The following is an 18,207-nucleotide window of genomic DNA, read 5'->3' on the forward strand; positions in this document are numbered from 1 at the left end:
AATTCACTTAATTTTCTTTTCTGTGTGCTAATTAGATATCACCTTGTTTTCACATTAAATAGACTACCACATGAGAAAGCAGCAAGGATGCAGTGGCGTTAATGTTTCCTGGTGGTAGTGGGGTACTGTGTTTGTGCTTTCCTCTGGTCAGCTCTGGCAAAAGTCAGATTTCTTTGTCTCAGATCTTCCTCTAGCCTTGTTCTTCTTTCGAGAGTTCCCTTGTGCTGCCTCAGTTGGATCTCCTTCACTTGACAGGGGCGTACCCGAGCAGCGACCCTCCCCAGCACTAGCCCAACTCCTACTTACCTGCCAGGTGAGATACTATGATCATGAAGGTGCTTCTCCCAGGGCAAGGCTCACCCATTGCACTCTGGGTGTGCTGCTCCTGCGATTTCCCCAAATGTGGGAAACTTGACTGCATAATTTGTGTTTCCCCTGGTCGGCTCTCGTATAATTCAGATCTCTTTGTCTCAGGTCTCTCTCCAGCCTAGTTTGCTGTCTGTTTCCACTTCTCTTTTCTTAAACCGCTCCCTTCTATGCCCTTGCGCACCTTAATTAAATCTAACTCTGATTACGTCAGAGAAGGCCAGGTACCCTACACCATAAGAGGGGGTTTGAAATTTTGACTTGTCTACTTAAAGATCACCAAAATCTGATCACAAGGTCAATTACATCACTGGGTGGGAACCTTTTGGTTAATAGCCCATGTAAGTGCAAGAGATCCTGAAGCACTCACTCATCATGGGAAAGTACCAATGTGTTTCTTACAAAAATTCTCCAGATTATTGACTTTTTAAAGTTTTTCTAGGAAACGTTCTAGATGAATGCTTATTAGCCTTTGTCAGTATGTACTTTCGCAAAGTGTCGCTATGGCGCAATCAGTTAGTGTGTATGGCTATTAACCTAAAGGTTGGTGATTCAATCCCACCCAGGGACGTAATTGACCTTGTTATCAGATTTTGGTGATCTTTAAGTAGACAAGTCAAAATTTCAAACCCCCTCTTATGGTGTAGGGTACCCGGCCTTCTCTGATGTAATCAGAGTTAGATTTGATTAAGTGATTTTATAAAAAACAGCTAGGAAGCACAATTTAGCAGTGGGTTGCTGAGAAAAAAAATTATGCTGGCAGAAAAGTCCAATTGAGTGATTAAACAGCTCTTCATTTTCTGATTTTATGTTTATGCTAACAAATTTGCTCTCTGAAAAGTGTCCACAAAGCCAAGTCTCTGATTAACACCTTTAGTAGGAATGGTTTTTCACCTATTACTGAATTAAACTTGCTTCATTGGAAAGGCAGCAAGATGCATCCTCATTTCAATGTCTACTGAAATAATACAGGTTGACACCAGGAAACATAAACGTCACTGCATCCTTGCTGCTTCCTCAAGGGGAAGTTTGTTTAATGTGAAAACAAGGTGATATCTAATCAGCACACAGGTAAGGAATTAAGAAAATCTTTCTTTATGGGTGAAGATGTTTCTCACAAAATTGTTGCACCAAGGCATCATTGAAATTAAAGCTGGAAAGATGATTTTAATATATCACTTGTATATTTTGTACTGCTCTTCTGGTGACAATGTAGTTTGTTTTTGTCAATTACCATTTTAATAATAGGGTAAAGAAAATTAAGTGGATTTTTGAAAGAAAACAATACTGTCAATATACTATTAAAACAAATTAAAATGGTAAAAGTTATTGTACTTTAAGTAAAAATAAAAGAGCAAAAATATCAATCCCAGTTTTGGATTACTTTAATTAACAAAAAACAATGCATATAGCAGAGGATAGTTTCAATCTGCCTACCTCTGGGTTATGGACCCAGCATGCTTCCATTACAGTACTCTGCTGCACATGTAAGTGCAAGAGATCCTGAAGCACTCACTCATCATGGGAAAGTACCAATGTGTTTCTTCATTGGTTGATGGAAGAAACATCTTACAAAAACTCTCCAGATTATTGACTTTTTAAAGTTTTTCTAGGAAACGTTCTAGATGAATGCTTATTAGCCTTTGTCAGTATGTACTTTCGCAAAGTGTCTCTGAGGCACAAACAGTTAGCGTGTTCAGTTGTTAACCAAAAGGTTGGTGGTTCAATCCCACCTAGGGACGTAATTGACCTTGTTATCAGATTTTGGTGATCTTTAAGTAGACAAGTAAAAATTTCAAACCACCTCTTATGGTGTAGGGTACCTGGCCTTCTCTGATGTAATCAGAGTTAGATTTGATTAAGTGATTTTATAAAAAAAACAGCCACAAAGCACAATTTAGCAGTGGGTTGCAGAGAAAAAGAAATATGCTGGCAGAAAAATCCAATTGAGTGATTAAACAGCTCTTCATTTTCTGGCTTTATTTTTATGCTAACAAATTTGTGCTCTGAAAAGTGTCCACAAAGCCAAGTATCTGATTAACACCTTTGTAGGGATGGTTTTTCACCTATTATTAAATTAAACTTGCTTCATTGGAAAGGCAGCAAGTGATGTCATCCAAGCAGTGGGTCAATTTTGGCTTCAAACCTCGTCTGCTTATGAAAAGAGAAAAGGGGTATGCAGGGCATGGCGGCCTTTTGCGGTGCTTGGATGACCCCTAGTTCGCATTAAATAATGCAGTCGAGTTTCCCACATTTGGGGAAATCACAGGGGTCAGCATACCCAGAATGCAATGAATGAACCGCACCCTGGGAGAACAGTCTTCATGACCATGGTATCTCCTATGCAAAATAAGTATGATTTGGGATAGGGCTGGGGAGGGCCGCTGCTCAGGCACATCTCTGTCAAGTAAAGGAGATTCAACTGAGGCAGCACAAGGGAACTCTCATCTGGGGACAACAACTGCAGGGAGAACACATATTTTCAGATGAACATGGGAGGGCAGAAGGCTGCCTAATACTGAAGCACCCCCAAACAACAAACCAAATGCAACAACTAGTGCAAGCATTCCTGGGGGAAGGCCTGCAGCAGATGGATTTGCATATGGCGATGTCATCCAAGCAGTGGGTCAAAGTTGGCTTCAACCCTCGTCTGCATATGAAAAGAGAAAAGGGGCGTGCAGGGCATGGCGGCCTTTTGCGGCACTTGGATGACCCCTAGTTCGCATTAAACACCTCCACCCTCCGTCGGTGTGGGGCTCATGTTGGCTATGCCCCAGCCCCTGAAGGATTCAAGCTGATTTCTTGCAGCAGCTGGGCACTGTAACAGCTCCAGAGCTGCTCTGTAATGCAAGTAAAAGGGTGTGGGCCCTGCAGCACTACCTGTAGTTCGCATTGTGCGAGACCCCTAGTTGGCATTAAACACCCCCACCCTCCTTCGGTGTGGGGCTCATGTTGGCCATGCCCCAGCCCCTGAAGCATTCACGCTGATTTCTTGCAGCAGCTGGGCACTGTAACAGCTCAAGAGCTGCTCTGTAAGGCAAGTAAAAGGGTGTGGGCCCTGCAGCACTACCTGTAGTTTGCATTGTGCATTGGAAGGCACAAAGTAAGCAGACGGGAGGAGAAGTCAGGATAGTGCACAAGGGTATAGACGGGAGGGGCTCAAGAAAAAAGAAGTGGAAACAGACAGCAAACTAGGCTTCCAATGCACAATGCAAACTACAGGTAGTGCTGCAGGGCCCACACCCTTTTACTTGCCTTACAGAGCAGCTCTGGAGCTGTTTAATCACTCAATTGGACTTTTCTGCCAGCATAATTTTTCTCTTACGTCCTAGAGGATGCTGGGGACTCCGTAAGGACCATGGGGGATAGACGGGCTCCGCAGGAGACATGGGCACTTTAAGAAAGACTTTAGATCTGGGTGTGCACTGGCTCCTCCCTCTATGCCCCTCCTCCAGACCTCAGTTTACTACTGTGCCCAGAGGAGACTGGGTGCTTTTCAGGGAGCTCTCCTGAGTTTCCTGACAGAAAGTATATTTGTTAGATTTTTTTATTTTCAGGGAGCCTGCTGGCAACAGACTCCCTGCATCGAGGGGCGGAGGGGAGAGATGCACACCTACTTCTGTGAGTTGATAGGCTCTGCTTCTTAGGCTACTGTACAGCATTAGCTCCAGAGGGATCGGTACGCAGGTCTCACCCTCGCCGTCCGTCCCAGAGCCGCGCCGCCGTCCCCCTCGCAGAGCCGGAAGATAGAAGCCGGGTGAGTATGAGAAGAAAAGAAGACTTCAGAGGCGGCGGAAGACTTCATGATCTTCACTGAGGTAACGCACAGCAGTAAAGCTGTGCTCCATTGCTCCCATACACCTCACACACGGCAGTCAGTGTAAGGGTGAAGGGCGCAGGGGGGACGCCCTGGGCAGCAATATAGACCTCTCTTTGGCAAAATAAATATATATGCAGCTAGGCACTGTATATATATATAAGAGCCCCCGCCATTTTTTTACTATATTTGAGCGGGACAGAAGCCCGTCGCTGAGGGGGTGGGGCTTCTCCCTCAGCACTCACCAGCGCCATTTTCTCCACAGCACCGCTGAGGGGAAGCTCCATGGACTCTCCCCTGCTTATACCACGGTAGAAAGAGGGTCTTAAAGAAGAGAGGGCACATAATTAGGCGCATATATATATGGAAATACAGCGCTACTGGGTAAACATAAAATGATTGTGTTTTTTTCCTGGGTCATATAGCGCTGGGGTGTGTGCTGGCATACTTTCTCTCTCTGTCTCTCCAAAGGGCCTTGTTGGGGAACTGTCCTCAGATAAGAGGATTCCCTGAGTGTATGGTGTGTCGGTACACGTGTGTCGACATGTCTGAGGTAGAAGGCTCTCCTAGAGAGGAGCAGGAGCAAATTAATGTGGTGTCTCCATCGACAACGCCGACACCTGACTGGATGGATATGTGGAATGTTTTAAGTGCTAATGTAAACTTATTACACAAGAGATTAGACAAAGCTGAAGCTAGGGAACAGTCAGGGAGTCAACCCATGCCTGTCCCTATGTCGCAGGGACCTTCGGGGTCTCAAAAGCGCCCACTATCCCAAATAGTTGACACAGATACCGACACGGATTCTGACTCCAGTGTCGACTACGATGATGCAAAGTTACAACCAAAATTGGCTAAATGTATTCGATATATGATTATTGCAATAAAAGATGTTTTGCACATCACAGAGTCCCCTGTCCCTGACACGAGGGTACACATGTATAAGGGAAAGAAACCTGAGATAACCTTTCCCCCCTCACATGAGTTGAACGAATTATGTGAAAAAGCTTGGGAATCTCCAGACAAAAAGCTGCAGATTCCCAAAAGGATTCTTATGGCGTATCCTTTCCCGCCAATGGACAGGATACGGTGGGAATCCTCCCCTAGGGTGGATAAAGCATTGACACGCTTATCCAAAAAGGTAGCGCTGCCATCCCAGGATACGGCTACCATCAGGGACCCTGCTGACCGCAAGCAGGAGGTTACCCTAAAGTCCATTTACACACATTCTGGTACCTTACTCAGACCGGCAATTGCGTCGGCCGAGGTTGTAGCCCGGTGGCAGCATGGACAGATACCTTATCAGCAGAGATTGAGACCCTAGATAAGGATGCTATGTTATTGACCATAGGGCATATAAAAGATGCTGTCCTATATATGAGAGATGCTCAAAGTGACATTAGTCTACTGGGTTCTAGAATAAACGCTATGTCGATTTCTGCTAGACGAGTCCTATGGACCCGGCAATAGACAGGTGATGCCGACTCAAAAAGGCATATGGAGGTTTTACCTTACAGGGGTGAGGAATTGTTTGGGGAAGGTCTCTCGGACCTTGTCTCCACAGCTACAGCTGGTAAATCAAATTTTTTGCCTTATATTCCCTCACAGCCTAAGAAAGCACCACATTATCAAATGCAGTCCTTTCGATCACAGAGAAACAAGAAAGTACGAGGTGCGTCCTTTCTTGCCAGAGGTAAGGGCAGAGGGAAGAAGCTGCACAACACAGCTAGTTCCCAGGAACAGAAGTCCTCCCCGGCCTCTACAAAATCCACCGCATGACGCTGGGGCTCCGCTAAAGGAGTCCGCCCAGTTGGGGGCACGTCTTCGAGTTTTCAGCCACATCTGGGTTCATTCGCAGGTGGATCCCTAGGCAATAGAAATTGTTTCTCAGGGCTACAAGCTGAAATTCGAAGAGGTGCCTCCTCGCCGGTTTTTCAAATCGGCCCTACCATCTTCTCCCCAGGAAAGGGAGATAGTGTTAAATGCAATTCACAAATTGTATCTTCAACAGGTGGTGGTCAAGGTTCCCCTGCTTCAACAAGGAAAGGGAAATTATTCGACCCTGTTTGTAGTCCCAAAACCGGACGGTTTGGTCAGACCCATATTAAATTTAAAATCCCTGAACCTATACTTGAAAAGGTTCAAGTTCAAGATGGAATCGCTAAGAGCGGTCATCGCCAGCCTAGAAGGGGGGGATTTTATGATATCTCTGGACATAAAGGATGCATACCTTCATGTACTCATTTATCCACCTCATCAGGCGTACCTAAGATTTGCGGTACAGTATTGTCATTACCAATTTCAGACGTTGCCGTTTGGTCTCTCCAGAATTTTCTCCGAGAATTTTCACCAAGGTAATGACAGAAATTATGGTGCTCCTGCGAAAGCAAGGTGTCACAATTATCCCGTACTTGAACGATCTCCTCATAAAAGCGAGATCAAGAGAGCAGTTGCTGAACAGCGTATAACTTTCATTGAAGGTGTTACAGCAAAACGGCTGGATTCTCAATATCCCGAAGTCGCAGTTGGTTCCTACGACTCGTCTGACTTTGCTTGGGCATTATTCTGGATACGGACCAGAAAAGGGTTTATCTTCCGATAGAAAAGGCCCAGGAACTCATGACTCTGGTCAGGAACCTATTGAAACCAAAACAGGTGTCAGTGCATCACTGCACTCGAGTCCTGGGAATGATGGTGGCATCATACGAGGCCATTCCCTTCGGCAGGTTCCATGCGAGGATCTTGCAATGGGACCTACTGGACAAGTGGTCCGGGTCACATCTACAGATTCATCAGTTGATCACCCTGTCCCCCAGGGCCAGGGTATCTCTCCTGTGGTGGCTGCAGAGTGCTCACCTTCTAGAGGGCCGCAGGTTCAGCATTCAGGACTGGATCCTGGTGACCACGAACGCGAGCCTCCGAGGTTGGGGAGCAGCCACACAGGGAAGAAATTTCCAAGGTCTTTGGTCAAGTCAGGAGACTTGTCTTCACATCAACATCCTGGAGCTAAGGGCCATATACAACGCCCTATGTCAAGCGGAGACCTTACTTCGCGACCAACCAGTTCTGATCCAGTCAGACAACGTCACCGCAGTAGTTCATGTAAACCGCCAAGGCGGCACAAGGAGCAGAGTGGCGATGGCGGAAGCCACCAGAATTCTTCGCTGGGTGGAGAATCATGTAAGCGCACTGTCAGCAGTGTTCATTCCGGGAGTGGACAACTGGGAAGCAGACTTCCTCAGCAGACACAACCTACATCCAGGAGAGTGGGGACTCCATCAGGAAGTCTTCGCACAGATTGCAAGTCGGTGGGGACTGTTCCAGATAGACATGATGGCGTCCCGCCTCAACAAAAAGCTACAGAGGTATTGCACCAGGTCAAGAGACCCTCAGGCAGTAGCTGTTTAAACAGCTCTTCATTTTCTGATTTTATGTTTATGCTAACAAATTTGCTCTCTGAAAAGTGTCCACAAAGCCAAGTCTCTGATTAACACCTTTGTAGGAATGGTTTTTCACCTATTACTGAATTAAACTTGCTTCATTGGAAAGGCAGCAAGATGCATCCTCATTTCAATGTCTACTGAAATAATACAGGTTGACACCAGGAAACATTAACGCCACTGCATCCTTGCTGCTTTCGCATGTGGAAGTCTGTTTAATGTGAAAACAAGGTGATATCTAATTAGCACACAGGTAAGGAATTAAGAAAATCTTTATTTAAGGGTGAAGGTGTTTCTCACAAAATCGTTGCCCCAATGCATCATTGAAATTCAAGCTGGAAAGATGATTTTAATATATCACTTGTACATTTTGTATTGCTCTTCTGGTGACAATGTAGTTTGTTTTTGTCAATTACCATTTTAATAATAGGGTAAAGAAAATTAAGTGGATTTTTGAAAGAAAACAATACTGTCAATATACTATTAAAACAAATTAAAATGGTAAAAGTTATTGTACTTTAAGTAAAAATAAAAGAGCAAAAATATCAATCCCAGTTTTGGATTACTTTAATTAACCAAAAAAAATGCATATAGCAGAGGATAGTTTCAATCTGCCTACCTCTGGGTTATGGGCCCAGCATGTTTCCATTGCAGTACTCTGCTGCACATGTAAGTGCAAGAGATCCTGAAGCACTCACTCATCATGGGAAAGTACCAATGTGTTTCTTCGTTGGTTGATGGAAGAAACATCTTACAAAAACTCTCCAGATTATTGACTTTTTAAAGTTTTTCTAGGAAACGTTCTAGATGAATGCTTATTAGCCTTTGTCAGTATGCATGTTTGTAAAGTGTCTCTGTGGCGCAATCGGTTAGTGTGTTTGGTTATTAATCAAAGGGTTGGTGGTTCAATCCCACCCAGCGATGTAATTGACCTTGTTATCAGATTTTGGTGATCTTTAAGTAGACAAGTCAAAATTTCAAACCCCCTTCTTATGGTGTAGGGTACCTGGCCTACTCTGATGTAATCAGAGTTAGATTTGAATCAGTGATTTTATAAAAAAACAGCTAGGAAGCACAATTTAGCAGTGGGTTGCAGAGAAAAAGAAATATGCTGGCAGAAAAATCCAATTGAGTGATTAAACAGCTCTTCATTTTCTGGCTTTATTTTTATGCTAACTAATTTGTTCTCTGAAAAGTGTCCACAAAGCCAAGTATCTGATTAACATATTTGTAGGGATGGTTTTTCACCTATTACTAAATTAAACTTGCTTCATTGGAAAGGCAGCAAGATGCATCCTCATTTCAATATCTACTGAAATAATACAGGTTGACACCAGGAAACATTAACGCCACTGCATCCTTGCTGCTTTCTCATGTGGAAGTCTGTTTAATGTGAAAACAAGGTGATATCTAATTAGCACACAGGTAAGGAATTAAGAAAATCTTTATTTAAGGGTGAAGATGTTTCTCACAAAATCGTTGCCCCAATGCATCATTGAAATTCAAGCTGGAAAGATGATTTTAATATATCACTTGTACATTTTGTATTGCTCTTCTGGTGACAATGTAGTTTGTTTTTGTCACTTACCATTTTAATAATCGGGTAAAGAAAATTAATTGGATTTTTGAAAGAAAACAACACTGTCAATATACTATTAAAACAAATTAAAATGGTAAAAGTTATTGTACTTTAAGTAAAAATAAAAGCTAAAATATCAATCCCAGTTTTGGATTACTTTAATGAACAAAAAAAATGCATATAGCAAAGGATAGTATCAATCTGCCTACCTCTGGGTTATGGGCCCAGCATGCTTCCATTGCAGTACTCTGCTGCACATGTAAGTGCAAGAGATCCTGAAGCACTCACTCATCATGGGAAAGTACCAATGTGTTTCTTCATTGGTTGCTGGAAGAAACATCTTACAAAAACTCTCCAGGTTATTGACTTTTTAAAGTTTTTCTAGGAAACGTTCTAGATGAATGCTTATTAGTCTTTGTCAGTATGTACTTTTTGCAAAGTGTCTCTGTGGCGCAATCGGTTAGTGTGTTCAGCTATTAATCAAAAGGTTGGTGGTTCAATCCCATCCAGGGACGTAATTGACCTTGTGATCAAATTTTGGTAATATTTAAGTAGACAAGTCATATAGCAGAGGATAGTTTCAATCTGCCTACCTCTGGGTTATGGACCCAGCATGCTTCCATTACAGTACTCTGCTGCACATGTAAGTGCAAGAGATCCTGAAGCACTCACTCATCATGGGAAAGTACCAATGTGTTTCTTCATTGGTTGATGGAAGAAACATCTTACAAAAACTCTCCAGATTATTGACTATTTAAAGTTTTTATAGGAAACGTTCTAGATGAATGCTTATTAGCCTTTGTCAGTATGGACTTTTGCAAAGTTTCGCTGTGGCGCAATCAGTTAGTGTATACGACTATTAACCAAAAGGTTGGTGGTTCAATCCCACCCAGGGATGTAATTGAACTTATTATCAGATTTTGTTGATCTTTAAGTAGACAAGTCAAAATTTCGAAAACCCCTGCTATGGTGTAGGGTACCTGGCCTTCTCTGATGTAATCAGAGTTAGATTTGATTCATACTGTTAACTGGGTAGTATATCACAAGTTATACGGTGTGATTGGTGTGGCTGGTATGAATCTTGACCTTGGATTAACAAAAATCCTTTCCTCGTACTGTCCGTCTCCTCTGGGCACAGTTTCTCTAACTGAGGTATGGAGGAGGGGCATAGAGGGAGGAGCCAGTGCACACCCAGATCTAAAGTCTTTCTTAAAGTGCCCATGTCTGCTGCGGAGCCCGTCTATCCCCCATGGTCCTTACGGAGTCCCCATCATCCTCTACGGACTACGAGAAAAAAAAAATTACCGATAGGTTTAAAATGTTATTTTTTTCTCTGCAACCCACTGCTAAATTGTGCTTCCTAGCTGTTTTTTATAAAATCACTTAATTAAATCTAACTCTGATTACGTCAGAGAAGGCCAGGTACCCTACACCATAAGAGGGGGTTTGAAATTTTGACTTGTCTACTTAAAGATCACCAAAATCTGATGACAAGGTCAATTACATCCCTGGGTGGGATTGAACCACCAACCTTTTGGTTAATAGCCCATGTAAGTGCAAGAAATCCTGAAGCACTCACTCATCATGGGAAAGTACCAATGTGTTTCTTACAAAAATTCTCCAGATTATTGACTTTTTAAAGTTTTTCTAGGAAACGTTCTAGATGAATGATTATTAGCCTTTGTCAGTATTGACTTTTGTGGCAAAACTTGGTTTACCCTGCACCAGACTGGTTATAATTGAATGACTAAATCTCAAACAACCAACTAAACAGAAAAAATATATCAAGCCCAAGTGGGCAACTATTCTGACGTTGGAGGTGCTCCCAGGAATAGTGTACCAGATACAGAATGATTTGGTGGGTGTGGAAGAGCCCACATCTTACCAAATAGAAGAAATTCCTATATTTGGAGCACTCTTTTGATGATTAATGATGTGAAAAAGATGAAAACTGTCTATAATTAAAACTTAGCTTTTATTTATCCAATACTCAACTAAAATAAAATAACAGGGGTATATTAGACGTATCAATTACTTATTCCCCTTTTAAACAGTGGTAAAAATATGAATAATTCAAAAAAGAGCAAATATCATCATCTTAAAATTATTTGTATATTTTGCTCAACAATGGATGATAAGAAAAATGATAGTAATCTATCAAACTTATCCAATGAACAGCAGTAATCACAGAAATTAATGACAAAAAATGATAGTAATCTATCAAAAATATCCTGTGAGCAGCAGAGATGATATTGGTGATATAATTAATTACACCTTGCAGAAAAATACTGCTGTGTATGTGAGATCAGCTTCTCCCCATATTTCACAGAGTAAATCTGTGTTTTAACATCTCTTCCATGTTAAAGAGAAAATAATATCCATGTCTGTTAGAGAATACATAGTTACAATTGGGTTTTACTGCAACATTCTGTCTCCAAAATGATTCATTTGTATCTTGAATGAAAAACTGACACATTAGTGTTGTTTGTCAGGTATGTAACAAATGCAAATAAAGAAAAAACAAGATTATGCTGGCATGGATAGTAGAAAATTAGATAGTGACACTCTAGTCTGCTAGTCCCATCTGCTGTCTAACCTCATCCATGAGCGGAGGAAAGATGAGAGTAGGACCGTCGACTGTGTCACAGAAAAAAGATAGAACTGGCACACTGGCTAGAGACCCCAACGTGGTGTTAGATGGGCCCTGATGCTTATGAGCCTTGCAGGGTCCTAAATGCGCCACTTGGGTCTGAGCCAGAGTCCGAAAATGAAATAAAAAGGCCCACAGTAATAGACTAAATCACAATTGTGTTAATAACACTGCATCATTTAACAACATTTATTGTGCAATGAGATTGCACAAAACAGACCTGCTCCTAATAAAAAACATTGCTGTTGCTAGGTAACAATTGATATTATCTTAATAGGCACAAGTTAAAACAAAATCACAGGTGTTTATATCCCCAATAATTGCGCCTTGTTTATTGCCATGTTTTTGTATGCGTTGGTACTTGTTATTTTATCAAAATTACCTGCAGGTAACTGGTCAAGTGTGAGACTGTAACTCTGAGGGCAAAGGATAGTCGGCACTCCAGTTCACTGATCCCATCTGCTGTCTGACCTCATCATTGGAGCGGAGGACAGATGAGAGTGGGATCGTGGGTTGTGCCGTGGAAAGAAAGGCAGCGGACGGCAGCCTGAGAAGCCGTATGTGGTGTTAGGCGGACCCTGTTGCCACTTGCCTTGCAGGGTCCGGATGCGCCACCGGAGACCGGGTGTCTGTCCGTGAAAGTGAAAGTTGACAGGAAGAGAGAGAGTGTGTGGGGAGTGTCGGGTGAGTGAGTCTGACCCGTAGGTTATTGTACATTACCACTCGCGATCTCCCCGAACTCGATGGATCATTGCCGCTCAGCCGTTCTGAATGACTGCTGTTGGTCACGGCTCCTCCTGCAGTGAGGAGTCCGTGCGTGAGGCCGTTAGTTGGACGTACGTTTCACCACCTGGGCTTGCTCACCTGGCAGCCTATGGTGGTGTTCAGATGGTGCATTTAAAAAGGGGATCATCAACCAATCCCTTTCCTGAGTTCTTAATTGCCTAATTATGGCATAGGTTTGTTCAGCGCTTCCATCCACCTGGCTGTGCTTATTCTATTGAAGCTCCATAAGTAATAGTTAATATACGTAGACCACTAATTATGGCATAATTTTTGTTAAACAATTCTATCCACCAGGCAGTGCTTATTCTATTAAACCTCCATAAATGAAAGTTAATATATGTGGATCACAATGGAATCAATTAAAGTAATGTTCAAAGCGTATGGTGTGTTAGATCAAAAATATCGAATAACGGTTTAATTAATAAACAGAATTTTTTTATGGAGGATAATGGTTAATCAAATCACAGTTATATAAGCTGAAAATCCAACAGAAAAATAAGATTAAAGACAATGTGCGTTTTCTAAACATACATTTAACATAATTAGAATCGACAATATGTTTCAGGAGATTTAAGCTATGACATTCTTAATGCAGAAATTAATTGATTAGTAAGAGGAAATATCTCCTGTGATAATACTAATAATAATAGTGATATCAAAATAAAAGTAATAATCATAATAGGGATAATAGGAAATAATAATAAAAAATAATGAAAATAGATATAAACATGACCGACCTGTTAATCAAAATATGCCAGTGACAGAGGTTGGTGACCCAATCGTCGTAAGTAAGATAAAAGTGACTGTAATTTACTAATTAATAGACGGTTATGATAAATAATAAATACATAAAACTCTATTTAGAGGAACAAATCTTGTTCTGGAGATGGAAATATTGTGCATTATCCTCGCCGAATATTCATCTTTGATAATATAACCTTAAAGTTTAGGCTTTCCCGCCAAAGTCCGTATAGAGTAAAATTATGCACTGATGAATACGAAGTTGAAATTTGGGGAAATACGGAGGAGAGAAAAATGCAAAATAAATAAAAGTAATAATGATAATAATAAAAAATAATAAATAAGAATAAAAATGAGTATAAATTTGAAAATAATAGTAATAATAATGATAAATGTAAATGGGTATGAGATAGGTATAGATAAGACAATAAATATAACTGTAAAATAAAAATAAATATAAAGAATGTAAAAATAAGAATAAATATAAATATAAAATTAGAAATTAAAAATGAAACATGAAAATTAAGGATTAGAGATTATAAAGATAAATATAAATATAAAAAAAAAAATTTTTTATAAAAGGGGGGTGGGGGGGGGGCGGGGGTTTGGGAGGGGGGGGGGGGGGAAATGGGTATGGAGGGACCAGGGGGAAAAAAGCGGGGGAGGGGGGGGGGGAGGAAAAGGGAGGGGGGGGGGGGGGGGGAAAGAGGGGGGAAAGGGGGAGGGGGGGGGAGGGAAGTGAAAACAAAAGGGGGAGGAGAAAAGGGGGGTGTAATTGAGGGAAGGGAAAATTGGAAGGGGAGGGGGAAGGGATGACAGAATGGGGAAAAAAAGGGTTAAATAATGGGAAATGGGTGACTACAGTGCAGGGGAGGCTTGTTTGGTTGTTGTGTATCATTAGTGTTGGTGCTCTGTATTGTGAATGTTATGAAACCTGATTGTGTAGAAATTGACTGCAGGTGATTAATTTAGGTTCTATGTGTAGGTCTGCTCGAAAAATCATCGAGCAGATGTAATTGTGACCTGATGGTTGTGGTATCAGAGATGAAAAATATGTGAATAAAAGTGACAAAATTGAAAAAAGTGACATTAAACACAAAATTAAAAGTGCACATGTGAGAAAACACAAAACAAATGTTTGTGGGTGATAAAGATGTTACCTTGATAGGTAATGTCAAAAAGTGTACCTAGTTGTTGTTCAAAACGGTCTAAAGAGTGTGTATATTCAAATAATAAGAATACTAGTGAGTACAGAATGTGTAAGAATTATAGAAATAAAAATAATGATAATAATAGAACTGGTGAAAAGTGGGGAGGAAAGGGAAAGGACGGTGAGTCAAGGAGGACACCAAGGGGGGAGTAGGTTAAAAATTGGGGTAATAGTTGTATATTGTTGAAATATACTGGTGATTTAATTTGCTATTGCAATTATTATGTTGATACATCTAATGAAAAGTGGCCTGATACACAGCATGTAATGAAAATAGGTCTTGCAGGCCGGGGTAGCACGAATTTGTTGGAGCCTAAGGAAAGGTTGAGTTAAGAAAGGGGAAAGAGAGAAAGAGAGAGAGCGCATACATTGGCGCCATCGAGATCTAAATGGCGTGTCTCAATATCACATGTAAATAATCATCATAGGAACACCGTATAGTTTATGTGTTCGTTGAGACCTGATGGAGCTAAACTTCCCAATAGGTAGGTCCACTGGCTCTCCTTTTTGAGTAGTTCCTGCATTACATCGCCCCCTCTGATTCCAAGTTTGACCTTTTCCAGGCCAAAAGCTTGCATTCGATGGGTGTTGTCATTATGGTGGAGATGAAAATGTCTGGCCACCGTGGTTATTTGTCGGAAGTTCTGCATATCCCTATCCACGTTTCGGATTGTTCCTGCATGTTCCAAAATCCGTTGTTTAAACATCCGTGTGGTTATTCCCACATATCTTTTGCCACACAGGCACTGTAGGCAATACACCACATTGGTTGTTTTGCAGTTGAAGTAATCGGAGATCCTGTGTTGGTTACCAAATTTGTCTGTGATTTCTTGTGTTGGCTTCATATAGTCACAGGCCCTGCAGGTCCCACAAGGGTATGTGCCTCTTACTGAAGGAGAGACGGAAGGGAGTCGTTGGTAATGACTTTGTACCCAATAGTCCTTTAGGTTGGGTGACCTTCTCCAGCTCATCGAGACCTTGTCTCCCAGGCTAGTTGCTAGGTCTGAGTCAGACAACAGAACATGCCAGTGTTTTTGTATACCTTCTTTAAGTTGTCTCCACTCCTGACAGAAGTCTCCCACAAATCTCAGGTCATCTTGATCCTTCACTTTCTTTTCTTGGAAGATGAGGGAATTCCTAGTTGTTTTCAAAAGGGAGTTCCGTGCCTTTTTAATGGATCTATTGCTGTAGCCTCGTTCCTTGAGACGGGCCGCTACCTCCTCACTTTTGTGTCGGTAGGTTGCCTCATCCGAACAGTTCCTCTTTAATCTTAGGAACTCCCCTTTGGGGATGTTCGCTATAGTGGGAGGGAAATGTGAGCTGGAATTATGGAGAATGCTATTTGTAGCTGTCTCCTTACGATGTAGCTCTGTAGCTAACATGTTTCCTCCATCCCTATAGATTTTTAGATCAAGAAAGGAGATTTCCTGACTGCTATGATTCATCGTTAGTCTCAAATTGAGGTTGTTCTTATTAAGATCTGTTAGAAAATCAAACAGTTCACTTTCAGAACCATCCCAGATGACGAGAACGTCATCTATATAACGCAGCCAGGTGATAATATGCTGTGTATGTTGATCATTGATGTCAGAAAAAACATGTTCTCTTTCCCACCACCCCAGGAAGAGGTTGGCATATGTGGGCGCACATGCCGCCCCCATAGCCGTCCCTCTAACCTGAAGGTAGTAGTGGTCATTGAAGACAAAATAATTTCTGTGCAGTACAAATTTTAATAATTTCAGCAAAAAGAGTTGAAAATCACCCATTCCTTCCATGCGTAGGAAATATTCAACTGCTTTTAACCCAAGATCATGGGATATGCACGTATAAAGAGACTCGACGTCCATACTGACTAAGATGTGTCTGGACTCTAGGTGGACATCATTTAGTCTTCTCAGGACATCTGGTGTGTCTTTAACATATGAGGCTAGCTGTGTTACATGTGTTCTGAGATGGGTGTCCAGAAAAATACTGGCCTTTTCCGAGAGTCCACCTATTCCGGACACTATAGGGCGTCCTGGCGGTTCCTGTAGATCCTTATGAACTTTTGGGAGTAGATAAAATGTTGGGATTTTTGGATTGGTCATATATAGAAAATCACGTTCTTCCTTAAGGATCGTACCATTTGTGAAAGCCCGGTTTATCATGTTGTTATACAACTCCATATAGTTTTGGGTAGGGTTGAGTATAAGTTTTTGATAGCATGTTGTATCATTTAGCTGTCTTGAAGCTTCCCTCATGTACATAACTTTGGGCCACAAAACGGTGTTGCCCCCTTTATCCGAGGGTTTGATTATGACATCATCCCATTCCTTTATCTCTGCTACGGCCGATCTTTCCTTCTGGTTCAGGTTACCTGTCCGTCTGTTATGTCCAGATTTCTTGTAAATATTGTCAAATTCTCTGGACACCAAATTTAGGAAAACCGTGGTTTCTGGACTAATAGATTCCTGAGGAATAAATGTTGATCTTTTTTTGCAAATTTTTCTGGTAGTAATAGAGTTATCCAGGGATTGTGATTCATTCCTGGATAGTTCCTCAAGGGACTCCAGAGCTTCCTCTTCTTGAGAGGACCATGATGGAATATTGTCCCCTTCTTCTGGGCTTATTCCCTGACCTGAGGAGTGTGGAAGAGAAAGATTATCATCTGATTTCATCGAGAAGAACTTCTTTAAAAGAAGTTTTCTTCCAAAAAGGCGTAGGTTTTTCTCCCACAAAAACCTATTAAAAGGCTTAGAGGGTGAAAAAGATAGGCCCTTCCTGAATATATTGATATGATCTTCTGTAAGGATCCGTTCAGAGAGGTTGATAATATTGAGTGTGTCACTATCGCTCATTTTTTCTTGTACGTTCGAATTGGATATCTCCCCGGTGGGGGTGATTCCCATCTCTGTCTGTTTTTGTTTTTTCTTACGGCCACGTCTCGTCTTCCTCTTGTGGCTTGTCCCCGACGTGTCCTGCCGTCCTCTAAAAAAGAGAGTCTTTGATCCAATTCTCCTTTGTGGCTAGCAGTGCTTGAAGATGTGTGATCACCTGTATCCTCACTGCCTGAGGAGTCAATTTCAGATGATATATAAGAGTCCTCTCTATGCCTTCTAGGTTGTTGATCTGATATCTTATGCCATCTGAACACTTTATTGTTGACAAAATCTCTTGTGTCTCGTGCAAACTTTGTTCTTTTTCTCTCTATGATAGTATCTTCGTATTGTTCCAGTTCCTTTTTCTGGTCCTCAAAGCACTTCTGAAAATTCTTGTTTTGTTCCCAGGTTTCTAATTTCTTGCCCAGGATGTTAATCTCTTTTTGGCATTCTTCAAGGGCCAAATGGTCGTGCTTAATGAGGATCCCGATCAGTTCTGATGAACATTTCAGGAGAGCTTTTTCCCACTCCTGTTTTAAGTTCTCCGTTGCTAACTCAAAAGCCGGGAAGGTTTTTGGGCGTAGACCCCTTGGGACGATTTTGTGTTTGATATAATTCTCCAAACTCGTTAGGTCCCAGTTGGTTCGGATTTGTTTCTGTAACAGTCTTTTTAGTTTTTGAAAGTCCCCTTCCCAGTTTGGTTCTGGTTCAGAAACGCTGACAGAGCTGGAAAAAATACTATCCAAATCATCTATTTTAC

At 41.6% G+C, this 18,207-nt stretch overlaps 1 non-coding gene and 1 pseudogene across 1 annotated transcript; one reads left to right on the forward strand and one right to left on the reverse strand.

Annotated features, from left to right (window-relative positions):
* Window positions 1–298: 298 nt before the first annotated feature.
* Window positions 299–461, forward strand: LOC135023663 (U1 spliceosomal RNA). Its single transcript, XR_010220603.1, has one exon. It is a non-coding gene; the product is annotated as a U1 spliceosomal RNA (small nuclear RNA).
* Window positions 462–2,544: 2,083 nt separating this feature from the next.
* On the reverse strand, window positions 2,545–2,723 carry LOC135023805 (U1 spliceosomal RNA; annotated as a pseudogene).
* Between the last annotated feature and the right edge of the window lie 15,484 nt (window positions 2,724–18,207).

The sequence above is a fragment of the Pseudophryne corroboree genome, unplaced genomic scaffold (assembly GCF_028390025.1).
Source record: "Pseudophryne corroboree isolate aPseCor3 unplaced genomic scaffold, aPseCor3.hap2 scaffold_400, whole genome shotgun sequence".
Lineage (NCBI taxonomy): Eukaryota > Metazoa > Chordata > Amphibia > Anura > Myobatrachidae > Pseudophryne > Pseudophryne corroboree.